The sequence below is a fragment of the Pseudorasbora parva genome, chromosome 6 (genome assembly GCF_024679245.1).
Source record: "Pseudorasbora parva isolate DD20220531a chromosome 6, ASM2467924v1, whole genome shotgun sequence".
Taxonomy (NCBI): Eukaryota; Metazoa; Chordata; class Actinopteri; order Cypriniformes; family Gobionidae; genus Pseudorasbora; species Pseudorasbora parva.
In genome coordinates, this window is record NC_090177.1 from 12143502 (window position 1) to 12166442 (window position 22941).

The 22941-nt window shown below is 37.2% G+C and overlaps 1 protein-coding gene across 1 annotated transcript in view; it reads left to right on the top strand.

Moving 5' to 3' along the window:
* The window catches only part of LOC137078398 (teashirt homolog 2), a 190783-nt gene that overhangs the window by 40820 nt on the left and 127022 nt on the right, over window positions 1–22941 (top strand). The window contains exon 2 of the mRNA XM_067445640.1: window positions 973–1073. The gene's annotated coding sequence lies outside the window, so the exon portion shown is untranslated. The remainder of the gene's footprint in view (window positions 1–972; window positions 1074–22941) is intronic.

Here is a 22941-nt window from a genome sequence, read left to right on the forward strand (position 1 = left end):
TTTTTTTCATATCACTATTAAGTAAACATCATTTAAAATCATTTTCCTACTCTGGTTTCAGATGCTGCTATTTTTGTCTCGTGCCCAGGGGCTATACACTTCTGACGAAGAAATATTCCAGTTATTTATTTATCTCATTTAAACCATTTTTTTCTTGTGAATATTGTTTTAATTTTGCATCCTATTAATGTTGTGTAGCATCACTTTAAATTCAAACGCATATCTTTAGTGACATTCTCCTAAAGGAAGTGAAATCAATTTGGAGGGAATAAACGGTACAAGCACCTTTAAGTATTAGCATTGTGTTTGTGATGTTTTCTTGTGTTAGTTGTTTTGTCTCACTCACCTAAAATATCCCATCCAGTTTGACCGAGCTTGAAAATTACAAATAAATATAAGTTTGAAGTGTCAAAACAGAAGCATATTTGACCAGAGCATTTTTATGAAAGAGACGCACCGTTTTATAGATATAACTGCTGCCTTAAACACAAACTTATCACCAGAATCTGGGGAAATATCACACTGATCTGGAATTCCTCTAAAACTAGATGACAGCATATTATATAATCATATTATTTTGTACCATTGTAGGCCAGCCACAATGTGCCCATCTTGCATATTAAGCATAAAGCTATATTTACTGGTTTCAGAGAGCTGTGTTGAAGTTTTTAGGACTCTATGAAGCATAGCTTTCAATCTTTGAGACTCGAAAACATGAAATACCAAACAAGCAATTCCCACGGCACACATCATTTTTACATGAGCACTACAAAATCATTATATAAATACTGTCGTGTTCTGATCACAGAGAAATTACAGACATCTTTAGATAAAAAGACAGAATAGGATATTCTATATATATAATTATATAGATAGATAACTATATATATATATATATATATATATATATATATACATATATATATAGTTTCTTAAGCTGTAAATATGTAATTTAAATTTCTCCTTCACCAGGCTGACCTGTTGAACCGGCATTGGTATGAATCGGTGTAACACGTGGATTTGAGAGATCGGCTTCTTTACACGTCGACCCAGAAGTGGAGCAGAATTTCCAGGTATGAAATCTTATGTCCACAGGTTGATTTGTTTTACAGGTCATCCATTTTATGTTTTACAGGTCGTCCATTGTATTTTGTTTACACTTTGTTCTATTTCCAACTTGATTGTGTGACGTACTGTAATAAGGCATTCCCAACTTAGAAGTAGGCATTTCTCAGTTGCACTTGAAGGCAGGCCAAGCGACAGCTTATTTTAGTTTTCAGGGAATAAATCGGACATAAATTGTATTGGCTGAGTAAAAGTCATGCAGATTTGTTAAATGTTTTGGCTACTTCCATATTTTTTTTTTCCCTTCTTGAACGAGTTACTTGTTGCAATAATGAATATTACTTTGACTAGTCATCATAAGCTGTTTTGGTACATGATGCCACAGATTCTAGTTAAAACCCGACCACTTAGACAGGAAGAGCATTTTGACTGACAGTTTAAAGGGATCAGTCACATTTCATATTGCGCCTAGATGGCATTTAGGGGCGGGGCTGTGTAAAATCTACATTATTATACCACTCTAGTATGGAAATTATTGTAATAATGGCATGATGGTTTAAAAAACAATAAAATAAGTTTAATATTTTGATGTCTAATTAGTTTTTTCCTCAAAGCACTCTTATCATCTTGTAACTTTGTAAATGCGTATTTATTGTTGGACGTTCTTTTAGAACTATACTTGTTTTTCAATCCACTTACATTTGTGCAATGGAAGTTTACTAAGTCCTATTGTGACTACATGAATAATTTTAGTTGCATTAACTGAAATGGGCAGGGATTTCTAATTCCCAGCATGCTTTGCATGGGACTGGATCAAGAGAGAAAATTTTGAAAATATTTATTTTATGTTTTTTAGTAAGTTGAAACGTCTTGTTAATGTTTAATATTAATGTGCTCTACATTTTTCATGGTCCAGGTGGACTTAGGACATGTCAGAATAGACTCTTGCTTGTTTAACGGCTGGAAAAAAACAGTCGGCGCGCCAGATGCATGGTCCAAAAGGGTTTTATCTAATCTCTAAATGATTCATGGGTGTATTTTGGGCATAAGTGTGCAATAAACCAATCAGAGTCTCATCTCCCATTCCCTTTAAAAGCCAGCTGAGCTTGCATCATGGCGGAGTCACTATTTACATAGCAGAATTTGCAAGCGGAAGTTGCACTTCTCCAGAGAGGAATCCTATTTTTTGTCTTATTTAAACAATTTTGTGTGCTTTTGTTCATCCCTGTGTGTAACAAGCAGAGTATATGCATGTTGTGCACCCGCCTATAGGCATATATTACTAACACCCTCTTTAAATAACCCCAAAAATATTGCGCCAGACAGGATAAATATTTAGACCAATGGCGTAGTCGTTGTCGGTCCCTCAAAATATTAACGCACCAAAAATGCGCCTGACCACACCTGGTTTTCGGACCAGCACGCCATGGGCGAGCAGATGGGTGCGAGTGAATTTGCTATTTAAACAATGTGCCGGTGGACATGAAAATGATATTTGCACCAGGCTGAAAAAATTCTTGCCTGGCGTCGCCGGGTGTATGATAGGGCCCTTAGTCACAAATTAATTTTTATTACATTCAGTGGCCGGTTACATAAACTGCTAAGACCAGTTTTTGAAAAATTAGTCATCTATTTAGTCAATCAATTTATTATAGTCAATCAAGCCAGTTACATAAAAAGTTAGATTGGTTTCATTTGAAACTGAAAAGTAAGACTGATTAGTCTTTTACATTTATGCATTTGGCAGACGCTTTTATCCAAAGCCACTTTCATTGAATTCAAGATAAACATTTTACAATACAATTTTTATTTTGTGTGTGTCTTCTGCTAATTGGTCAGACTGTTTTTAAGACACAGTCTTGACTTGGTGGATATGTTTATGCAACTGGCCCCTGCAGTTCACATAAATGTATAATATGGGACCTAACTTAATCCATTTGTGTTGGAACTGCATGGATCATTTTGTTGACATCTGAAACTGGACAGTGGACCTCTAATTTGCCAGCATGGGACTGTTTTTTTTGTGTGTGTGTGTGTGTGTGTGTGTGTGTGTGTTTGAGTAAGGGAAATATTTGTTTGCGTTTGATGTTATGTTATCTGATATAACTGAATAATGTAAAATTGTATTTATTTCAACAAAAGTAGTTAAACACTCAAAACTACTGTTAGTAATCTACCGTTCAAAAGTTTGGGTCGGTAAGATTTAGTCTGGGTCGGAAGTCTTTTCTGCTCACCAAGGCTAAAGTTATTTGATCAAAAATACATTCAATCAGTAATATTGTGAAATATTACAATTTAAAATAACAATATTCTGTGTGAATATATTTAAAAATGAAAAACCTCAGCACATTATACACTCTCAGAAAAAAAAGGTACAGTACTGTCACTGTGGCGGTACACTAAGGTACAAAAGTGAAAAGGTACATCTTTGTACCTTACTAACCCCTAAATGGTACCTATTAGTACCTTAAAAGGTACATATCAGTACTTTAAGAGTGCATATTAGTACCTTAAAGGAACATAGTAGTACTTTAAAGGAACATAGTAGTACCTTTTCAGTTTTGTACCTTAGGGTACCGCCCCAGTGACAGCAATGTACCTTTTTTCTGACAGTGTACTATGACAAGACAACCAATCTGGATGTGCCAAGTGACGGCTGACTGAACATATACAAAGACAAAAAAACATTCATGTCACTCCTGTTCAAAAGTTTGTGGTCAGTAAGACTTTTCTTTTAAAGAAATTAACACTTATTCAGCAAGGATGAATAAATTGACCAAAAGTGATAGTAAAGACATTTAGCTTATAATGTTATAAAAGATTTCTATTTCAAATAAATACTGTTCTTTTGAACTTTCTATTCAAAGAATCTTGAAGAGTCTTAAATTGAGTCTTAAATTGAATCATTAAATTGAGTTTTTTAGTTTACTTTTGCAACCTTCTCTGGATTAAACATAATAATAAGTTAATAAACAAAAACAAATATAGCGCAATATAATTTTTGTTTTGCCTTTTTATAATAAAAAATGTATTTGGTAGATCCTGTTCTATAATTATGTGAATAAAATTAAGGTTTTAATGGCATTCCCAGTGGGTTTTAACTTTTAGAGTTAAATTTAATATCGCTCAAGACACAATACTGATGAGATGATGTGTAAGATTAGAATAATTATAGGATTATTCAAGAGGAGACAGAGCTCTAAAGGTCTGCTCACACCAAGAACGATAACTATATTAGCATCCAATAAGTTTTGTTGTCTGCCGCTTTAAATGCTGGAGCTCTTTAAAGCAGGATGGATTCTGATTGGCTGTTTTTGTCATTCATCAGCTGGAAAACAAATGATTTCCCCTTTCCCTTTCCCTGTTGTGGTGTGGGCTCTATTCTTTTTAGAACTAGATGTTTATCATTATATTTATCGTCCTTGGTGTGACCAGGCCTCAATACTGAATGAAACACTTTATCCTGTTTTCTGGGCAAAGCGTTGGCCATGGAAATAATCACCCAACACTTTTTGTATGTGCAACCTTTCAATAAAAAATGTCAGTATACACTAAACATTAGGGCTGGGTGAAAAAAAAAAAGAAAAGAAAAAATCTCGATTTTAATCGATTCCCAAGAATTTATTTTTTTATCCTGTTTTCAGTTGATGAATGAACGGAACATTGTAGCGTTCCTCCCATCCAATAAATCGCAATAATCGCAATAATCAGATTTCAAAGGACGTCCATTTTATTATGAAATTGTATGTTTTTCATACAAACATTTTTCGCTGTTTAATGTGGTGTGACAGATCATAGTATCGCAGCTCAGAAGAAGCGGCAGCGTGGAACACACATGAACTGATCGTCTCCTCCGCTTTAATACCTGTTACAGCGCCAAAAAAAAAACATGAATAAACGTCAAGGTATGTAAAAAGATAGAGGACAGCACACTGAAATCTTTATCGCATCACATGGAATTGCTTAGAGTTTAAATGCAAACGGAGATATTGTCTGTTAAAGTTATGTCAGTTTATGGCCTACAAAAACGGCCAGTTTGGACTACAACAAGCTTCTTCCCGGGTTGGGGACATCATTAACCCTTGCTAGTCACCGCAGATGTGACTTCTGCCCGTTATGGCCAATAAAAATACAGGAAGCTACATTTGGCCATCTAACCAATCTAAGACCATTGCGTTTTTCGGAGGGATGGGCTTCATCGAAGCTGTTCAAAGGACATTGGAGACAGCGGTGTGGAATAAAGGTCAAATAGAAGAAAAATACGGCGTTTAAAAAAAAGAAGTATTAAGACGTTATACTGCGCCCCATAAACACAACCAACCCTAGAAAAAAAACACAGAATCATCTCTTTAATACCAGGTGTAAACAGGGCCTAAGTAGTAGCTAACCAGTTTTACTACTCTTATACTCATCTCACATTTCCAAGTGAAAAAAGATTATGTTTGGATCTCACTCAGGACTGGACAGGACCGTGTATGTTTCATCCGTTTCAAACTGGAACTTTCTTGTTCTCATTTGATTTAGTTAATGTTACTTGATTAACTCCGATGCGATGTTACAGCAGCATTGATGCTGAAACACTCATGGCTGATTGAATGCCAAAGATCTGCTGCATGTGAAACTCTTCAACCGTTCCATCACTGGATTCACGTTTTCTGCATGTCACTTTGCTTAATAATCTCCTAACAATCCTTCAACTTGGCTGCACATTCCGGAATCCTCAAAGCATGAAAACAGCTGGCTACCAACAGCCTGACTGTCAGGGTCTCCTTCGCTGTCCGTGATGGAAATATCAAACCAGTGAGCTGGAAGTGGACATCTCAATCTAAGTCCTTCTCACCATCCACCACCACACACGTCCTCCACATAATTTATGCGCTGTGAGCTTTCACTGGATGCTGTTCAACCTTTTATTTCCTTATTTTCCGTTTCCCTTTTTGCTCTGTTTGTGTAAAGCCGGATGCACACACTGGGATTTTTGGGGGGCTATTATTCACAAATTTCAATAATTGTAATCATTCTGTTTGCGTCTTAATATCAGTTAATTTAAATTGGATTATTTTTGGAAATCGTTTGTTGAAAAAGTGATTATGTGTATTTGAGAGATGGACCGAGTGACCGAGTGTATTAACTGCTTTCAGATTTAGCATATTCCTTAAGGTCAGTCCTATGTATGTAATAAAAAAATCTGTTGAATATCCACAGCGATATCTTGACCTTTTAACAGTAAAGGGGTTTTCCCGTGTTCCTTTTTAGTCCTTTCAATATACAGTCCCTCCAGGATTTCGCAATTTTTTTTGGTGATTTTTGCGAACAAAATTACTGATTTTGTGGTGGTAATTTTCAGAAATGTGCAAAAAAAACCTGTGATGTTTAAAATAAATAAATAAATTAGGACACCACATTTACCATAATATAATATGTATTATGTTAGATGCACAACAGTCATAGAACAAACAAAATGCACACATCTTATTTTGGTATCTTACAAAAAAAGGCAATCCCAGGGGTGTATATGTAGTTTTAAGGAAACTTAGGAAGCTTAGGAAATATTTGGGAAAAGTAAATCACAGCAATAAGCAATTGCCTAATATTAGTTCTCAAATACTTAATGAATCAAGTAAACAGTCAGTAATAAAACAAAAACGAATAAACAAATGATACGAGGACAAATAAATACAACAAAGATACAGATACAAGCGTTTAAGTCAGGCTACTGTTTGTGTTTTCCAGCTGTTGTTATTTGATGGGTAGCCTATAGGCTATATTAGGTTGATTTCACTTTAAAGATTACTGCCTACAGTAATACACGGACCCAATACTGACAATCGTCCCAAACCTATTCACTCAAGACACAGCCAAGATGGACATTTAGGCATAATCATGGGAGTATTTGATTTTGATTGTTAAGGGCATTAAGCCTATATAGAACAGATCTGTACTCGCACAGAATCCTCAGCCACATCGGTCCGTGTGTCAGTAGCGAATTTGTGGTATACATTGCTTTTATTAACTATTTTTATGTTATCGGGCATATCATTCTTTTATTTGGTCATTAATCCATCTTGAGTAGGCTAATCAATTTGCCTGGTCCTTGGCACTTATGCGAGACGGCACTGCGCATGCACCACAACTGCATCCTCATGAAAACAATGCATTACAGCTTTAAATAAAATAGATTGTTCAATTCGATTTTTTTATTTTATTTATTTAAAATAATTTTTTGTGATTATTTTGCGGTGACAAATTATGCAGGATCGCAAAAAACATGCAACATTTTGCTGATTTTGAGTTGTATTCAGCGATCGTTCAATCACGTAAAACTGGAGGGACTGAATATAAAATTCTGTGCTATTGAGTGACTAACTCAATAAGACAGTCTTTGCTGCTATCTAATGGCGTAATGCAACTTCTATTGCTGTTTACGGTTAGGGGCTATTTTTTTCCAACAGAAGGAAGGCTTTTAGTGATTTTACTTTATGAAAGTTGCATTGATGAATAATATTTGTATTTTGTGGTAACTGTTTTATAAAAGAGATATCCGCTCCGTGCCTAAAAAATGCCCCTTAGTTGTAATAAATTCACTGTAAACTGTAAGTGCTTTAGTGTATAATGCCTTAAATGCCCACCGAAGTGCCTTGAAGCGCGCCGCATTATTCAATGTGTTGACGTAATTTCCCCTGAAATGGCTCCAGCTGTTAGCAGCTCCGCCCCTTTTTTGAAACAGCCAATAGCGTTTCGTTAATATACAGTTTGACTAGAGCGCAAGAGCGGACCTTCTCTCTCTGTTTGGTAAAGCCAGTTTCCTCTAACACTGTTTACCATCATAATCTCCTCCATATCGCTTTGAAATGCAGCATTCTGTGCAGAATTCAAATGGGTCGATATGTTTGTTGTCGCTCTCGTGTAATTTAGACCAGAGCCGTTGGGGTGTGTGAAACTAACGTGAAAACAGACTTTATTCGCCTTAAATGAAAGCATATTTACACTGAATCGTTTCCTATCACATATATAGTGTGCTATGTGCCTTTCACCATGTAGAAATTAGTAAATGAGTGTTAACAACTGACCGATTTCAGCCTTAGCTTCGGCAGTGTAGGGGGCGGGCTTTAGATTCTAGAGAGCATTTTGATTGGACAGAAGATTTGACAAGAAAGTGAAGTCTGCGATGATGTCACCAAAATCTGAGATTCGTTTTAATGGAAGTGGGAGACTGTAAATTTTGAATGCTTATATCTCCTAAATGCTAATTTTGTCATAGTTTTGGAACATACCAGCTTATTCATAACTTTAAGGATAACACAGTCATACTAAAAGCTAAAAAACTTACATTTTGATTTCAGTGGACCTTTAAGGCCTGTTCACACCAAGAACGATAACTATGTTAGCATCCACACCAGCGTACAATATCGTTCTGTTTACGCTAAGCACAAGCTTGACTGTCACTTTAAATGCCCTGCTATTCTTTAATATTGAGAATGATTTTTTTGAAACTATCCACCTTTTTCCCGGTTAGCAAATTTACCCATGATTCATAGCGGATTTGAACCGGAAGTCGGTTGTCCTTTTCCTGTTCGAAGCTTATGTATGTTTAATAGCTTGTAGCTTGCGATCTTGTTTGCTGTAAAAGCCGGTGTTTCTCCATGGATGAAGCACCGGAGGTGGATACACACTAGGGATGCACCGAGTAGTCGGCCACCGAAATAGTTCAACCGAAAACCGAGAATGCACTTTTGGACAATTTTCCGCCGAACAATTTTGGTAAAAACTTATATCACCAAAACAATACGGCCAAAATGTTGTGATGACACAAAAAGAAACTCATGTTTTATTCATATCTCGTGTTTTATTCATATCAGACAGACATTATATATGTTACTATATATGACAAAGGTAACAAGTTTGTGAATAGGGCTGGGCGATATGGCCAAAATTTCATATCCCGATATAGCTCATTTGATATCCCGATAACGATATACATAACGATATAGCAATTTTTCTGTTAATTCAGTTTATGAATAGTCTATACAAAATTGCAATGTGGAAATGCAGTTTGAAATGATATACAAAACAAATAAAGGTAGTATGGACTACATTTTTAATTTATGTGGAACCTTTTTTTAAAGCAAGACTGTTGGTAAAGTTAACACCTGCCTAGGGATGTTAACCGATGACCGTTTGACCGATGGCTGACCGTATCAACGTTAACCGATCAAAGTTGTCGGTTAAAATAAATAAAAAAGTGATCTCTAAATTAGGCTATTATAGACAGTGGACTAAACGCTACTACAGGTGGCCGTCTCATTCCAAAATCTTTTTGTGTGATTGAACATATCCCTCGCACTCAATTTTTCATAACTCGCCTGTTTGTATTAATAAACCAATAAAAACATTTGGCGCGAGGTCACAGCGTTTGGGTTTGCGCGCTCACAAGGTTTGCAAAAAGTAAACACTGGAGGTTAGAGCCAGGGCAGACGACCGTATGAAGCGTCATTCCGCATAAGATGGGCTTACATTTGGAAATATATTACATCTTCATTTCAGTAGTAACACATAAGGTGTTGATCGTCTTTCTTTATTATTGTTAGCACTACCTCGAACTAAAGCAGCCTCTTCGGAGCTGTCATTTTCTTAAATGAGCCGCGGCAATGTTTCATATGAGCTTCTAACGCTGGACAAACGCATTTATTTACAACGCGATCACCTTGTACCCAAACCATTTCGAAACTAAGGAGCCATTTGTCCTCTGATTACAAACAAGCTCCTCTGCGGCGCGTTTGCGGGACTCCTGTTTCGCGCTGTGGGGGATTTTAAAAAAGTGACGTGAGTGGAAGGGAGGCGGCAGCGTGTGTGTGTGTGTGTGTGAGTGAGAGAGAGCGAGAGAGAGACAGAGGGAGCGCGGCTCGCGGCTGTTATTTCAAATAGCGCAGCATATTTTAAACTAATCGGTTAACCGGTTTCAACCGGCTAATGAGGCTCGGTGGTCGGTCAAGAAAATGTTTAGTTTTCGCCATCCCTACACCTGCCATTAAAATATTTCAATATATGGTGTGCCACGCGTAAAAGCCCGTTGCAGCGTCTGTGTCAGAAGTTTGTTTTGAGCGCTTATACCACTATTCTGGCATAATTACTCTGAGAATTACCCTGGTCTGAACCGCGTCTACTACCGTCTTCCTCCATGTTTGTTTATGTATTGCAGCGTGCACGGGCATGCCGTGGCGTGAGGTGCATCTTGACGTAAAATTCTGCCATAAACGCCTTATCGTGGCGTAAGCGATAGAGCCTTATATAAAACGATAGACATTTTCTATCGTCCAGACGATATATTTCGTCATATCGCCCAGCCCTATTTGTGAATATTTTAAATAAAAAATAAAACACCTGAAGTCTATTCAAAATTGAGCTTGCGCCTAAATAATGTGTGGGTCGGGTGTGCGACCCCCTTTAAGCAAGATGTTTCGGACAAAATCTTGAATTGTTATAGGAACCATCAAAGTCACAAGTTGAACCTGAGCTCATGTTAACAACATTTAAACACAACTTATTCTAATCAATGTAATGTTGCCTTCTCTGTCGATATCATGGTCCGCGCTAGTAGAGGTTAGTCACTGAACAGAAAGCACAATACCGGAAAGCGGAAGTAGTTCAGCACCCATTGGTTGCTGGAGAAACAGGTGGATATTATTTTTATAGTTATCATTGTTGGTGTGAACAGGCCTTTATGCACGATACTGTTCTGTTTATTTTAAGCGTACTCTGCAGTTGTCATCTGTCGCTTTAAATGCTCAGGCTCGTTAAAGCAGGATGGATTTTGATTGGCTGTCAATGTATTTATCAGCTGAAAAACTGCTTGTCTTTTCCCTTTTCGTTATAGCCAAGTTGTGATGTGGAATCTGCTATTCTTTTATATATATATATATATCATTATTGTTATAGTTATTGTCCTTGGTGTGAACAGGCCTGTAGTGCCTTACCATAGACATTTCAGAGCTGGGTGATATGATGATATATAACGATGATACAAGTCATCCCTCGGGTTTAGATTTATCTGTTTTTCAGTAGTGACGGACTGTTTATTTTGCCATATATATTTTCATATATCAGTTGTTGCAAGTGAAAATAAACCATTCTCGGAAAAGCATCAATGAAGAAGTTATTCGGTTGTCAAAGACTCTGTTGAAAATTGTTGAAAATTTTCCACATTTGATTAGCAGTCATGTCAATGTTGAGAAATATAGAGTATAGTTTTAATTTCATTTAGGGATTTCAGACAGAGTAACTATAATGTGATGACGTTCCATACTGTGGTTGAAAATTATAAAAATTGTTTGTATGAAAATCTATTGTGGTACTGTTGGGTCAACACTTGTCTCATTGTCAAAAACCTAATTGAAAACTGTTGGCAGAAAGACATTTGAAAAAAGGTGACTTGAGACATTGAGTTTCTCCCTATTTTACTCCTCATAAACCATATTATTAAATAGATAGCAATAGAAAGAAGCCGTTTGATCCCAGGTGGCCCAACAAATGCACAGGAAGCGTCTTTGCACGGTGCTTAGATGCTCTACATGAGCGACATTAAAGTAAAATATTTCAACATTGTAATGGAAGCATTAAAAATATGACATTTAATTCTCAAAGTGGTCTATTGGAGCATACAAACGCACAGAATAGATTTGCCCCATTGCTTCTAGAACGATTCACCCCCATTTCCAGAACAGACCAATCAGTTTAATATGAAACCCCTTGTGCTTATATAAATTGCGTACATCAGAGGGTTGCATGTGCACACACCATATTTTCTCATATTGCCAACTACAGATGAATGAAGAGGAGAAACACAATCGCGGGGTTTGGTGAAAAGCATTCTGCGTGCCGTGCCGAATGGAATGACTGACATCCATTTAGTTGATTTGCCTCTGGCAATGAAAAAACACTTTTGAAATGAATAGCATCTTTCCAATCCCTTTTAAAATGTCCATATCTCTCGTGTGCAAGATTTCATCTTTCTTTAGCTTTTCACATAGAACCGCTCGCATTCAGCTTGCATGCAGAAGGCATGGTTTTGAATTAGCTGAGGCCTTATTGTCATACTCACAGAAAAGCATATGGGTTTGATGTGCAAAATATTATTTTATGTTTATGATTTTTTAAGTCATAGTATACATTTTCTAAACAAGAAATAGTGATCATTTTAGTTTAAAGCTTTATTTACTCTGCTGTGCTCTCTTGAATATGAAATTCTGATTGGTCAATCATGCCATTCGATTTCCTACATAGCTGTTCTTACTTTGTCACTTGCATTTTTCTTCTTATTCTTTATTAGAATATTTGCAACTCATCAGTTTAATATTTATTCTAAAAGTGGGATCACTGACAACCATTCAGTCATTGGCATAATATAAATGCATTTATTTTTAACCTTGTTAATTTCAACTTTTTATTCTTGCATAATAGAATAATACTAAAGAATCAGTATTATATATAATGTTTGAATTTAATTTAATTTAAAATTGTATTCCAATACATTTTTGGTATTTTTAATTTATTTTAATTAGGTGGGACAATTGACAACCTTTGAAGCATTAGCACAATATAAATGTATTTATTTTTAACCCCCTTAACTTAAAAAAAAAAATGTATTGCATAATAGAATAAATAAATCTTTATTTATTTCTCTGCTCTCTTGAATGTCATTTTGATCGGTCAGTCATGCCATTCGATTTCCTACATAGCTGTTTCAGCTTTGTCGCTTGCATTTTTCTTCTTATTCTATATTAGAATATTTGCAACTCTAAGCCATTTTTTTTCACAGCACAGTAAGTGGTATAACCATTCAGTCATTAACACATAAACCAATTTATTTCAGCCCTCTTTATTTCAACTATTATTATTAGGTTTATTTTTCAGTGGCGACTGACTGTCTATACATATGGGTCCAATACAGAATCACTTGAATTGTTGACTTTCAAATAAGACCATTTTCAGAATTATAGGTTCATCTGTAATCATGTGGACTTTTTGTCCAAATACTAAACCTCTAGTTCTCAAGGGCTGCACTTTTCTGGTGAAATTATAGTCTTTTATTTTTGTTAAGCAAGCATGACTCTTTTGTCAGAATCTCTAGTTTTATTTTTCTCCAGCTACCATGACTTTTTCCCTCTTAATGTCTTCATGCTTGCAGATCCAAATCAAGCGGTAATGGACAGATAGCTCTCATGTTTCTGTGAGGGACTACAAGGTGTCTCCATGGGAGGATGAGTGTGATAAATAAATGAGCACATGAGTTGGTCTCTGACAAGTGAGGGACACAGCGTATCGGGCACATTTTTGATAGGGATCTAATTCAACTGGCAGCCACGGATGTTGATTAAATCAGAATGTCAGACACTTGACAAGACGAGACAAAAACCGACGAAAAGCCTGTTGGAACAGCAGGACGTGCCGCAAGATCGTCGCTTCCAAAATGTGTCTGGGGATTGTACCGATGCGCTCGGTGTTGTCATCATCAACCCAGTGAAACCCAGCCATATCCCCCTGACCACCGTTTGCCTACAGATTTGGAGTGTGTGTGCTTTAGTGGCAGAAAAAAATGCAAGTACAGTTGAGAAGTACCCCTGTAATTACAGAGCGAACAAAAGCTTTCTTTGGAAAGGCAGCACAAAGGAGTATCAATGGCACATCACTCGGAAGGCTGGGCGGTAACGCTGCAGATGGAGGCCTCATTGAATAGCTCTTTGAAAAGGGTGGATGTCAGAGCAAAATAGCTATCACGCTCCAGTAAGGATGTTTTGCGATGACTTAGTCAGTGTCACTTACACATTAAACCTGTGTTGTCTTTTCTCACATCAAGTGTTCTGTGCGAAAACCTTGTGTTTCTCATTTTCATGTGTCGGTAATCATAGATCATCATTGAAATGATTCTATACATTAAGTCAGTAACACTTTCAAAAAAGCTTTCGTTTGTTGAAATCCCCACAAAATCAAAATGAAATCAAACGTTTTTAAGGCTTTTAGTATAAATATGTTAGCATTACTATTATCTATAATATGATCTATAAGCTAGTGTGCTCCAAAACGATGAGAAAATCGACGCTTTAAAAGTATAAGCATTCGAAACTTAGTCTCTAACTTAAGATTTTCTGTCCAATCAAATGCTCTCTAGATTCTGAACCCTACATTATAAACAGACGCTGAAGCTGCAGCTAAATCATTCACTTGTTCACACATTTACCGTTTTTATGGTGAATGGCACATACACTAACCTAAAGGATTATTAAGAGCACTTGTTCAATTTCTCATTAATGCAATTATCTAATTAACCAATCACATGGCAGTTGCTTCAATGCATTTAGGGGTGTGGTCCTGGTTAAGACAATCTCCTGAACTCCAAACTGAATGTCAGAATGGGAAAGAAAGGTGATTTAAGCCATTTTGAGCGTGGCATGGTTGTTGGTGCCACACGGGCCAGTCTGAGTATTTCACAATCTGCTCAGTTACTGGGATTTTCACGCACAACTATTTCTAGGGTTAACAAAGAATGGTGTGAAAAGGGAAAAACATCCCGTATGCGGCAGTCCTGTGAGCGAAAATGCCTGGTTGATGCTAGAGGTCAGAGGAGAATGGGCCGACTGATTCAAGCTGATAGAAGAGCAACTTTGACTGAAATAACCACTCATTACAACCGAGGTATGCAGCAAAGCATTTGTGAAGCCACAACACACACAACCTTGAGGCGGATGGGCTACAACAGCAGAAGACCTCACCGAGTACCACTCATCTCCACTACAAATAGGAAAAAGAGGCTACAATTTGCACAAGCTCACCAAAATTGGACAGTTGAAGAATGAAAAATGTTGCCTGGTCTGAGGACATTCTGTTGAGACATTCAGATGGTAGAGTTGGAATTTGGCGTAAACAGAATGAGAACATGGATCCATCATGGATTGTTACCCCTGTGCATGCTGGTGGTGGGGGTGTAATGGTGTGGGGGATGTTTTCTTGGCACACTTTAGGCCCCTTAGTGCCAATTGGGCATCGTTTGAATGCCGTGGCCTGAGCATTGTTTCTGACCATGACCATCCCTTTATGACCACCATGTACCCATCCTCTGATGGCTACTTCCAGCAGGATAATGCACCATGTCACAAAGCTCAAATCATTTCAAATTGGTTTCTTGAACATGACGATGAGTTCACTGTACTAAATGCCACATAGAATTAAGGCAGTTCTGAAGGCGAAACACAGTATTAGTATGCTGTTCCTAATAATCCTTAAGGTGAGTGTAGTGCATTATATAAGAGATAGCGAACAACTCAGAGTGTAAATATGCTTTCCATTGGGGCGAATGAGGTCTGGTTTCACGTTAGTGTCACGCAAACTGCCACAGCTCCGGTCCAGATGCACGATAGTACAGAGCGGATCATATGCGCGAGTTGGTACATACCAGAAAATGTATCAGACACATTTGAATTCTACATAGAATGCTGTATTTTAAAGTTATTATGGACGAGATCAGGAGCAGAAAATGTTCGAGATTAAGAGAAAACAGTGGCTTTACCGAGCTCAACAGCTCTGGAGCTGTGAAGTAATTCAAAGGATATTGAGCTGTTTGATATGTCCCGTCCTGTCCTGTTTCAACGGAAATTACGTCAACATATTGAATACCGTTGCGTGTTTCAAGATACTTTGGGCCGTTAAAGCGGTCATGAACCAGATTAGGCATTAGAATGAACACAGTTACTTACATGTTGTCACATTATTGTCGAGTCCTTTTACTATCGTAAAGGTCTGTTTACAAAGCCTGCGCCAAAATGCGACTGATTTATTAAAGAATTCACAATGAAATGTTCAGAATACAAATAAATAATGTTCAGCTTAGACTTTACATTGTTGAAAATAAATAACATTCATAAGATAATGTTATTTGTAGTCCAGTGATCCTGTATTGCTCTTCTCTCCTTGTCATCTCACCAATACACCAGTGGGCGGGGCCAAATTTGCTGTGATGAAGTAGCGAAGTATGCATTGATTTGAAGTAGCCATTAATGAAGTAGCATTTCATCTATAGATGGGCACACTCCACAACGAATCATTATCTGGGCTTGGTTACAATAAAAGCTGTTTTTGGACTAACAAGAATGTTTTCAGCTGTGAAACTTACAGGATTTTGTCATAGTATGATTACCTCTTATATATCAAAAGCTTAGGAAAAATGTAATTTACATTCAGTCTCTCTTTAAAAAGCTCAGCTGAATATTTATAAAAGAAGACCTTGGCGTTGTGATGCATCTAGAGCAGATTAAAGTTTCAAAAACAAAAGTCATGAGAAGTTAATCATGGACACAAATATGTACAGATGTAGCGATCGAGCTGCCCCTTTTGCCATTCACCTCCTTCTCCACACGCTCACACTGAGGTCAGGGTAGCATGTAGCCAGTCGTTGTGCTAATCTTCTTTGTCACTCATAAAATTTACACTACATCTCCCTGTTGGAGGCCTGTCATTTTCCTCCTGCCTTCAGCTGTCACCACACACGAGTAATTACTCGGAGGGTTTGAATGGGCCCTTGATTATTTATAGGGTCGGATGTCTGAAAAAACCTTATACGCTGCTTTGAATTATTTCACATTAGGGATAATGCATGAAAACGAGGACTTTTTCTTCTTTCAGAGCTCAGGATAATCATGACCACATAGGAAGTGTCTCGCACCGGCAGGACTAATGATCGTAAGAGATCTTCTTCAAATGGTTCGGAGGAATGAGACTAAACATAATTTCAAGGCTGAGTGAGAATGTCAGGAAAAAGTACTGCGATCTTTTCAATGCTGAGCAGAACCTGCAAGGATACTGGCTATGTCGAAGATTGAATGTGATTTTAGAAAGGTTTGTTTGCAAAGTTAGATCCTATCTGTAAGGCTTTAGAGAGTAAACGCAGAGACTAGTGTATGTGGTGGTGTTGAAACACATCTGTCCGAACGATGGCAGATGTGTGTTTCAAAACACTGTTTTTAGTGCAAAAAAGACCAATTTTTATTACAATTTTTACTTTTTTTTTCCAGTAAATACTTTAGGCCCGGTTTCACAGACAGGGTTTAATCTAAGATAGGATTAGGCCTTAGTTTAATTAGGGCATTTGGTTAACTTTTTTTAAATGTGCCCTAGAAAAAAACAACCATTACTGGTGTGCAGTGGCTCAATAATGGCTGTGACATATTTTAAGAGATGCTTTCAGTGTAAGGTAAAACTGCTCAAACATGCATTTTAGTCTAGGACTAGCTTAAGCATAGTCTGTGAAACTGGGGGAAAATCTTTAAAACACTATAAACAAGATGTTAAGACTTTTCAAACGTTGTATCTTGGGTAATTTGTTGTATTGCACTTCACAGATTTTTTCACTTTTCTTCAGCTTGTTTTTCACTTTTTTAAAATTTGGTATTTCAACATCTCTTACAGCAAGTAAATCCTAAAAAGGTGTTATGTCTAATTTTCTATGAGTAGTTACAACTTTGTTTTTGTTTTTATATTGAGCAAATAAAAAAAAAAGCACAAAATAGCCCTAGATTAAAGCTCTTATTTATCCTGTTTTATGGATTTTTAAGATGTTTTTACTGGAAAGCAAGTCAAAAACTTCCCTTGCCCATGCCAAAAGTTGCTGCCATGCCAAAAGTTGCTGCCATACCAAAATATTGTAGATGGCTGCCAGGGCATTGCTATGGCGTTGTGAGTGGTTGCTAGGGTGTTACTAGGTGGTTTTCCCACAGCACTCTGGCATCATGGGCAAGTGCCGTTAAAAAAAAAAAAATCCTAATATCCTTACATTTTTTTAACAATAAATGTAATGGTTTCAAGGACTTTCAGATATGTATTTATTAAGCAGCAGTTGCACGCATGTTTACACGGGCTAGTTACATTTACTTCATTAATGCAATTTTGTTTGTTTAACTTCAGACCGAAATATACTTTGAAAAGTGTGTAGAAAAAATACTACTGTGAAGACATGCTGAAATAGTGTGGCAACTTTTTCTTTGTGATCTCACTTCCTGTCATCCTGAGATTATGACTCATGTGGCTCTAAGTTGATCGCTGCCTTTCGCAATCCTGCTTGCAATGGTCCCATTTCTGATTCTGTTTTGTCCAATTGATTGTTATGCACACAGATTTCACAAACCTCTCTGCCGCCTTTTCAAAAGAAAGGTCAAAGAAGAGAATTTTATTGCTCAGCGGTTGTCTTTCACTTGCAGATCTTCAGTTGCGTGGCATTTGTAGAGCACAGATAGTCCGCTGGCCTGACGTTTTGAGGCGAACGTTATATGTCAGTTCGCTCCATGGATGAACATTTCCGTCTAGCGTTTACATCCAAGTGGCTGTAGCTCAGGTAATTTGATCTAGGAAGATTTTGATGAGAAATGTTTATATGGAAATCTCTGACATTGCATTTTCCTACCTTACGAAGCAGGTTTGTTTCTGAACAAGGGGAATGCTGAGAATAGATCTGGGTTTTCAAAGCTGAGATACAGTTATGACAAATTGCTAGACATGTAAGAGCTTTGAAAATTGTTTGTCATTATTTGATATCCTCTTGAATAGTGCTTTGAAGTGTTCTTGCTGTGTTTTTACTGTTTTTTTATTGCATACCCATCTGGATATTAATATTTGGGTGTTTGTTTTATATTTCTTTCTGTAAATAGAAGATAGCATACAGACAATTATTGGGCATATGTGATGAGCGAGTTAGATTTCAACTTAAATTTACATTTTACAGTAATCAAATGTTTTTTTCCAAACTTACATTGCATTCAAGACACATTTACATTTTATCAGTTTCTTGCTTTCCCTGGGAATCGATCTCATGACCTTGCCGTTGCTCTACTTTTTGAGCTGCGTGTCACTCACATGAACTCCAAAGCAAACACTAAGGGCGCTATTTTGATGATCTAAGCTCATGGTCTGAAGAGCATGGCGCAGGTGCACTTAGGGAATCCGCTTTTGCTTGTTTAATGATAGGAAAAACGGTCAGCGCAAGGTCTAAAAGGGTTGAACCTAGTCTATTAATGAGTCATGGGTGTGGTTTGGGTGGAACAAATCAGATAATCTCCCATTCCCTTTAAAAGCCAGTTGTGTGTAGTGTTGTCAAAAATATAGATATTTCGATATGTATCGATACTGGAATATCTGAAATGATACGATTCTCAGTTTTTACAGTATCAATACCAGCTGCGCTCTGACACACACCGGCATATTCTCACTCAACCCGGTTAACCTCTGAGCATGGCGAACGCGCGTTCTGCTGGACTTTTTCCTCATGATAGTGTGTTAGTGTTAGTGTGTGATTGGTCTGAATTTCGCGCGGGATTGCACATAAATGAATTCTACTAATCCCCGCAGATTTCGTGCTCACATCTGAAGCGCACACACATAGCATACCGTAATAAAGCCGCCTCTGACATGATACAAGTGCAAACATTTGCTTCTTTTTCCAGCTTATTATTGGTCAAATACACTCAAAAAAATTTTTTTATCAGTGCACATCTGGAAGAGTATTAACGTAAACACAGTCGCAAACAGTTCAGGAAGAACGAGTAACAGGAACAGTGCAGGATCCATGCGTCCGTTAGTCTTAAAGGGACAGCAGTCATTTGTTATTCAAACTACAAAAAGACAAACGATCAACTGCTCTTGACTGATCAACTTGTGTAACTTTAATAGTTTCATCTGTACGCTATTGATTTTTTTACAAAGAACATTATCCAATGTTGTTTTAAATTTAATTATTTTGCTTTTTTTTAATTCAGTTTCTTACCTGAATGTTAGACCTACCTGAAAAAATAAAGCAGTCTGTTTAATTTGTATCTTCTATTCTATTCTATTTATTTGTGCAATTGTTTGTAATCTGTTTATTTGTTCTTATTTTATTACTGTTTACTCATCTTTTTAAATTCAATTTACCATTCGAAATCAAGCATCTTGTGCTGTGTGTAAGCTATTGCCACACAATTACCCCATTGTAAATAATACATTGAGATAGCAAAAATTTGTGAGATAATTTTAATAGTAATTGATCAATAATTGTTCAAATCAAAACGATGCCCAACCCTAAGGAACATGCTGGCCACATGAATTTTAAGTAAAAAATAACAATGAATAATAACAAGTTCTGTTGTCATATTAGGCATCTTATCTTTTTTTTTTTTTTTACTGTGGTATCAATTTAGTATCGATATATCGATATTTTAGTCTGGTATCGTATCGAAGTCATAATTTTGGTATCGTGACAACACTAGTTGTGTGTGCGTGTGTGGGCATGTTTTTGTGACATATGAGGACACAAATGTGTATAATGACATGGGTAGAATATAGGTATTACAAGGAGAGGGTGAACCATATGGACATTGGCCATGTCCCCACTTTTCAAAATGCTTATAAATCATACATGATGAATTTTTTTTGAGAAAGTAAAAATGCAGAATGTTTCCTGTGATGGGTAGGTTTAGGGGTAGGGGCAGTGTAAGGGGATAGAAAATACGGTTTGTACAGTATAAAAACCATTACGCCTATAGAATGTCCCCATATGTCACAAAAACAAACGTGTGTGAGTGTTTTTGTGTGTGTGTGTGTGATAAGCTTTGTAGGCACATATTACTAATGTGGCCTTCAAATAACAACAAACCAAACACAAAAAACTGCCACTGACTTTAGACCAAGTTTTTGTTGGTCAATGGCATAGTCATTTTCAGTTGCCTCAAAATAGTAACACGCCAACAATACGCCTGAAAAAAAACGTGTTTTATACTGCATCAGACTGAAACTAGCAAAAAAAAAAAAAACACTAGCATAAAACGCACACCTGGCGTCGCATTGCTTCATGTGGATTAAAGGGCACTAAGCCTAAGCTCCAATGTTTTTAATATTGCTGACAACTTCCCATGCTTCCTTCTCTTTAAACAAACACTCATCTTACACATCTTACTGTGCACGTGTGAGAGTAGATTGTCTTTCAGTGATGGACAATACAACCTTCACCATTATCAGAATTGTCACGGCCTACCTGCACAACACTTATCTTTATCTGGAGCAGCAGATGGCCTTTCACACGTGTCGTTGTTGTGACTGAAGCCGTCTCTTCCTGATGTGACCTGAAACAAATGAGCCATGAGAACAGATATACCATCAGCGATACACACCGGGGCCATTTGACTCTCTCTGCCAACATTGTGCGCTCTCTCTCTCTCTGGCTGATGTGATGATCAGTTCCTGTTTCACCATAATGACTTTTGGCTTACAGCAAATTGACACAAAGATAAACAATAGAGAGTTAAACGACTAGAGTTATGTGATCCAGGCAGAAGTTAAATCACAACTGAAGCTTCAGAAGGTCACACTAGCTGCTTTTCCAATGTCTGGCCAGTGCAGGCTTTCAACGCGCTGCACTGGGCCAATAACCTTGGACCTTTAGCACTGACCCCAAAACCACATTGCGTTTCACCGTCTGGCCGGAAGCTCTGCAGGGGCTTCACTAAAACCTGCCCGTAACACGCCTCTCTGAAAAGGAAGTTTTATCAGAAAACGAATCAAAGAAATCACTGCAAACTAGCAAGATCGTAAAACGAACATGATACAACTTACTTAAAGATTTAAACCTCAAGCATTGATGTTTTACCACAGTTAAAACACCACAATAATAAAACTATAATACATATAATATAGGGCTGTCATTTTTGAAAAAAATCTAATTCGAACGGATATCAAATATCAAGCAATGTATTCGAATATAAAGCTTTCAGTTTGTCTACCGCATCTGATGTCGACACCGTCCTCTCCAGCAGCTGAATTTGTTTACGGATGCCATAGCAACTCTCAACGGCCACCAGGACTTATACGGTTTTATAAAAGCTATTTATTCGTTGTAAAGTGTAATAATCATCTCAGAAAAAAATTAATTCTAATGTCAGGCGCAGTTGAAGGTAGGTTTAGGGACAGTGTCATTATGCCAACATTATCTTCATAACTTCTTACGAAATAAAAAGTTTATCCCTCAGAAAAATGTATTTTCCTCTCTTGTCAACATTATAGCTTGGTGCATGTGAGCGCTGTGCGTGCTCTTCAGTGGTGAAGGCACGCGCTGTGTACGTCATATAAGGACGCACACTCAAAAGTAATCTGTTCAGGTCGTTTGCATGGTGAAATGTTTATATGGAGCATTTTCATTCAGATTGGACTTTTAAACCGATTACAGAGCTCCATGTAAACGCACCCGACTGTAAAAAAAAATTGCGCTACATGGCACTTTAAAAACCGGATAGTTTATTTATAGTTCGATTACGGATATTTCACGTTAGGTTCGAATGCATATTCGAATATCGAATAAAAAGTGACAGCCCTAATATAATATTGCTATTGCACCACAATAATAAGTGATAAATTGAACATTATTAATTTGTCAAGACTGCACATTTGTCACACAGAAATTCCATTATTTTACAAAAGGTAGGATACATACTTCACAGTTACATCTGCTTCTGTGTATTTGCAGTCACATGACAGTATGTTTATGTAACTTGTGTGTTGTGTGTGTTGGGTAGAACAGGACGGCATTCGCAGTTTGGCTGATCTATTTATTCCTGATAAGGAACAAAAAAAAAACAGCCTCTTTATGAATGCACGTGAGAGTCCCCCTCGTCTCCTCTCCAGTGCATCACCAATGCAAAGAGAAATGAATCACATTAAACAAGAAAATAAATGTAACAGAAAACATACCTGATAAGGAACAAATAAAAACCGCCTCTTAGCCATGAGAGTCACCCTCGATTCCTAAAACGAATATGATGTACACCTGTCACCATGTGCTTCATTTACACTTATAAGACAAATTTAACT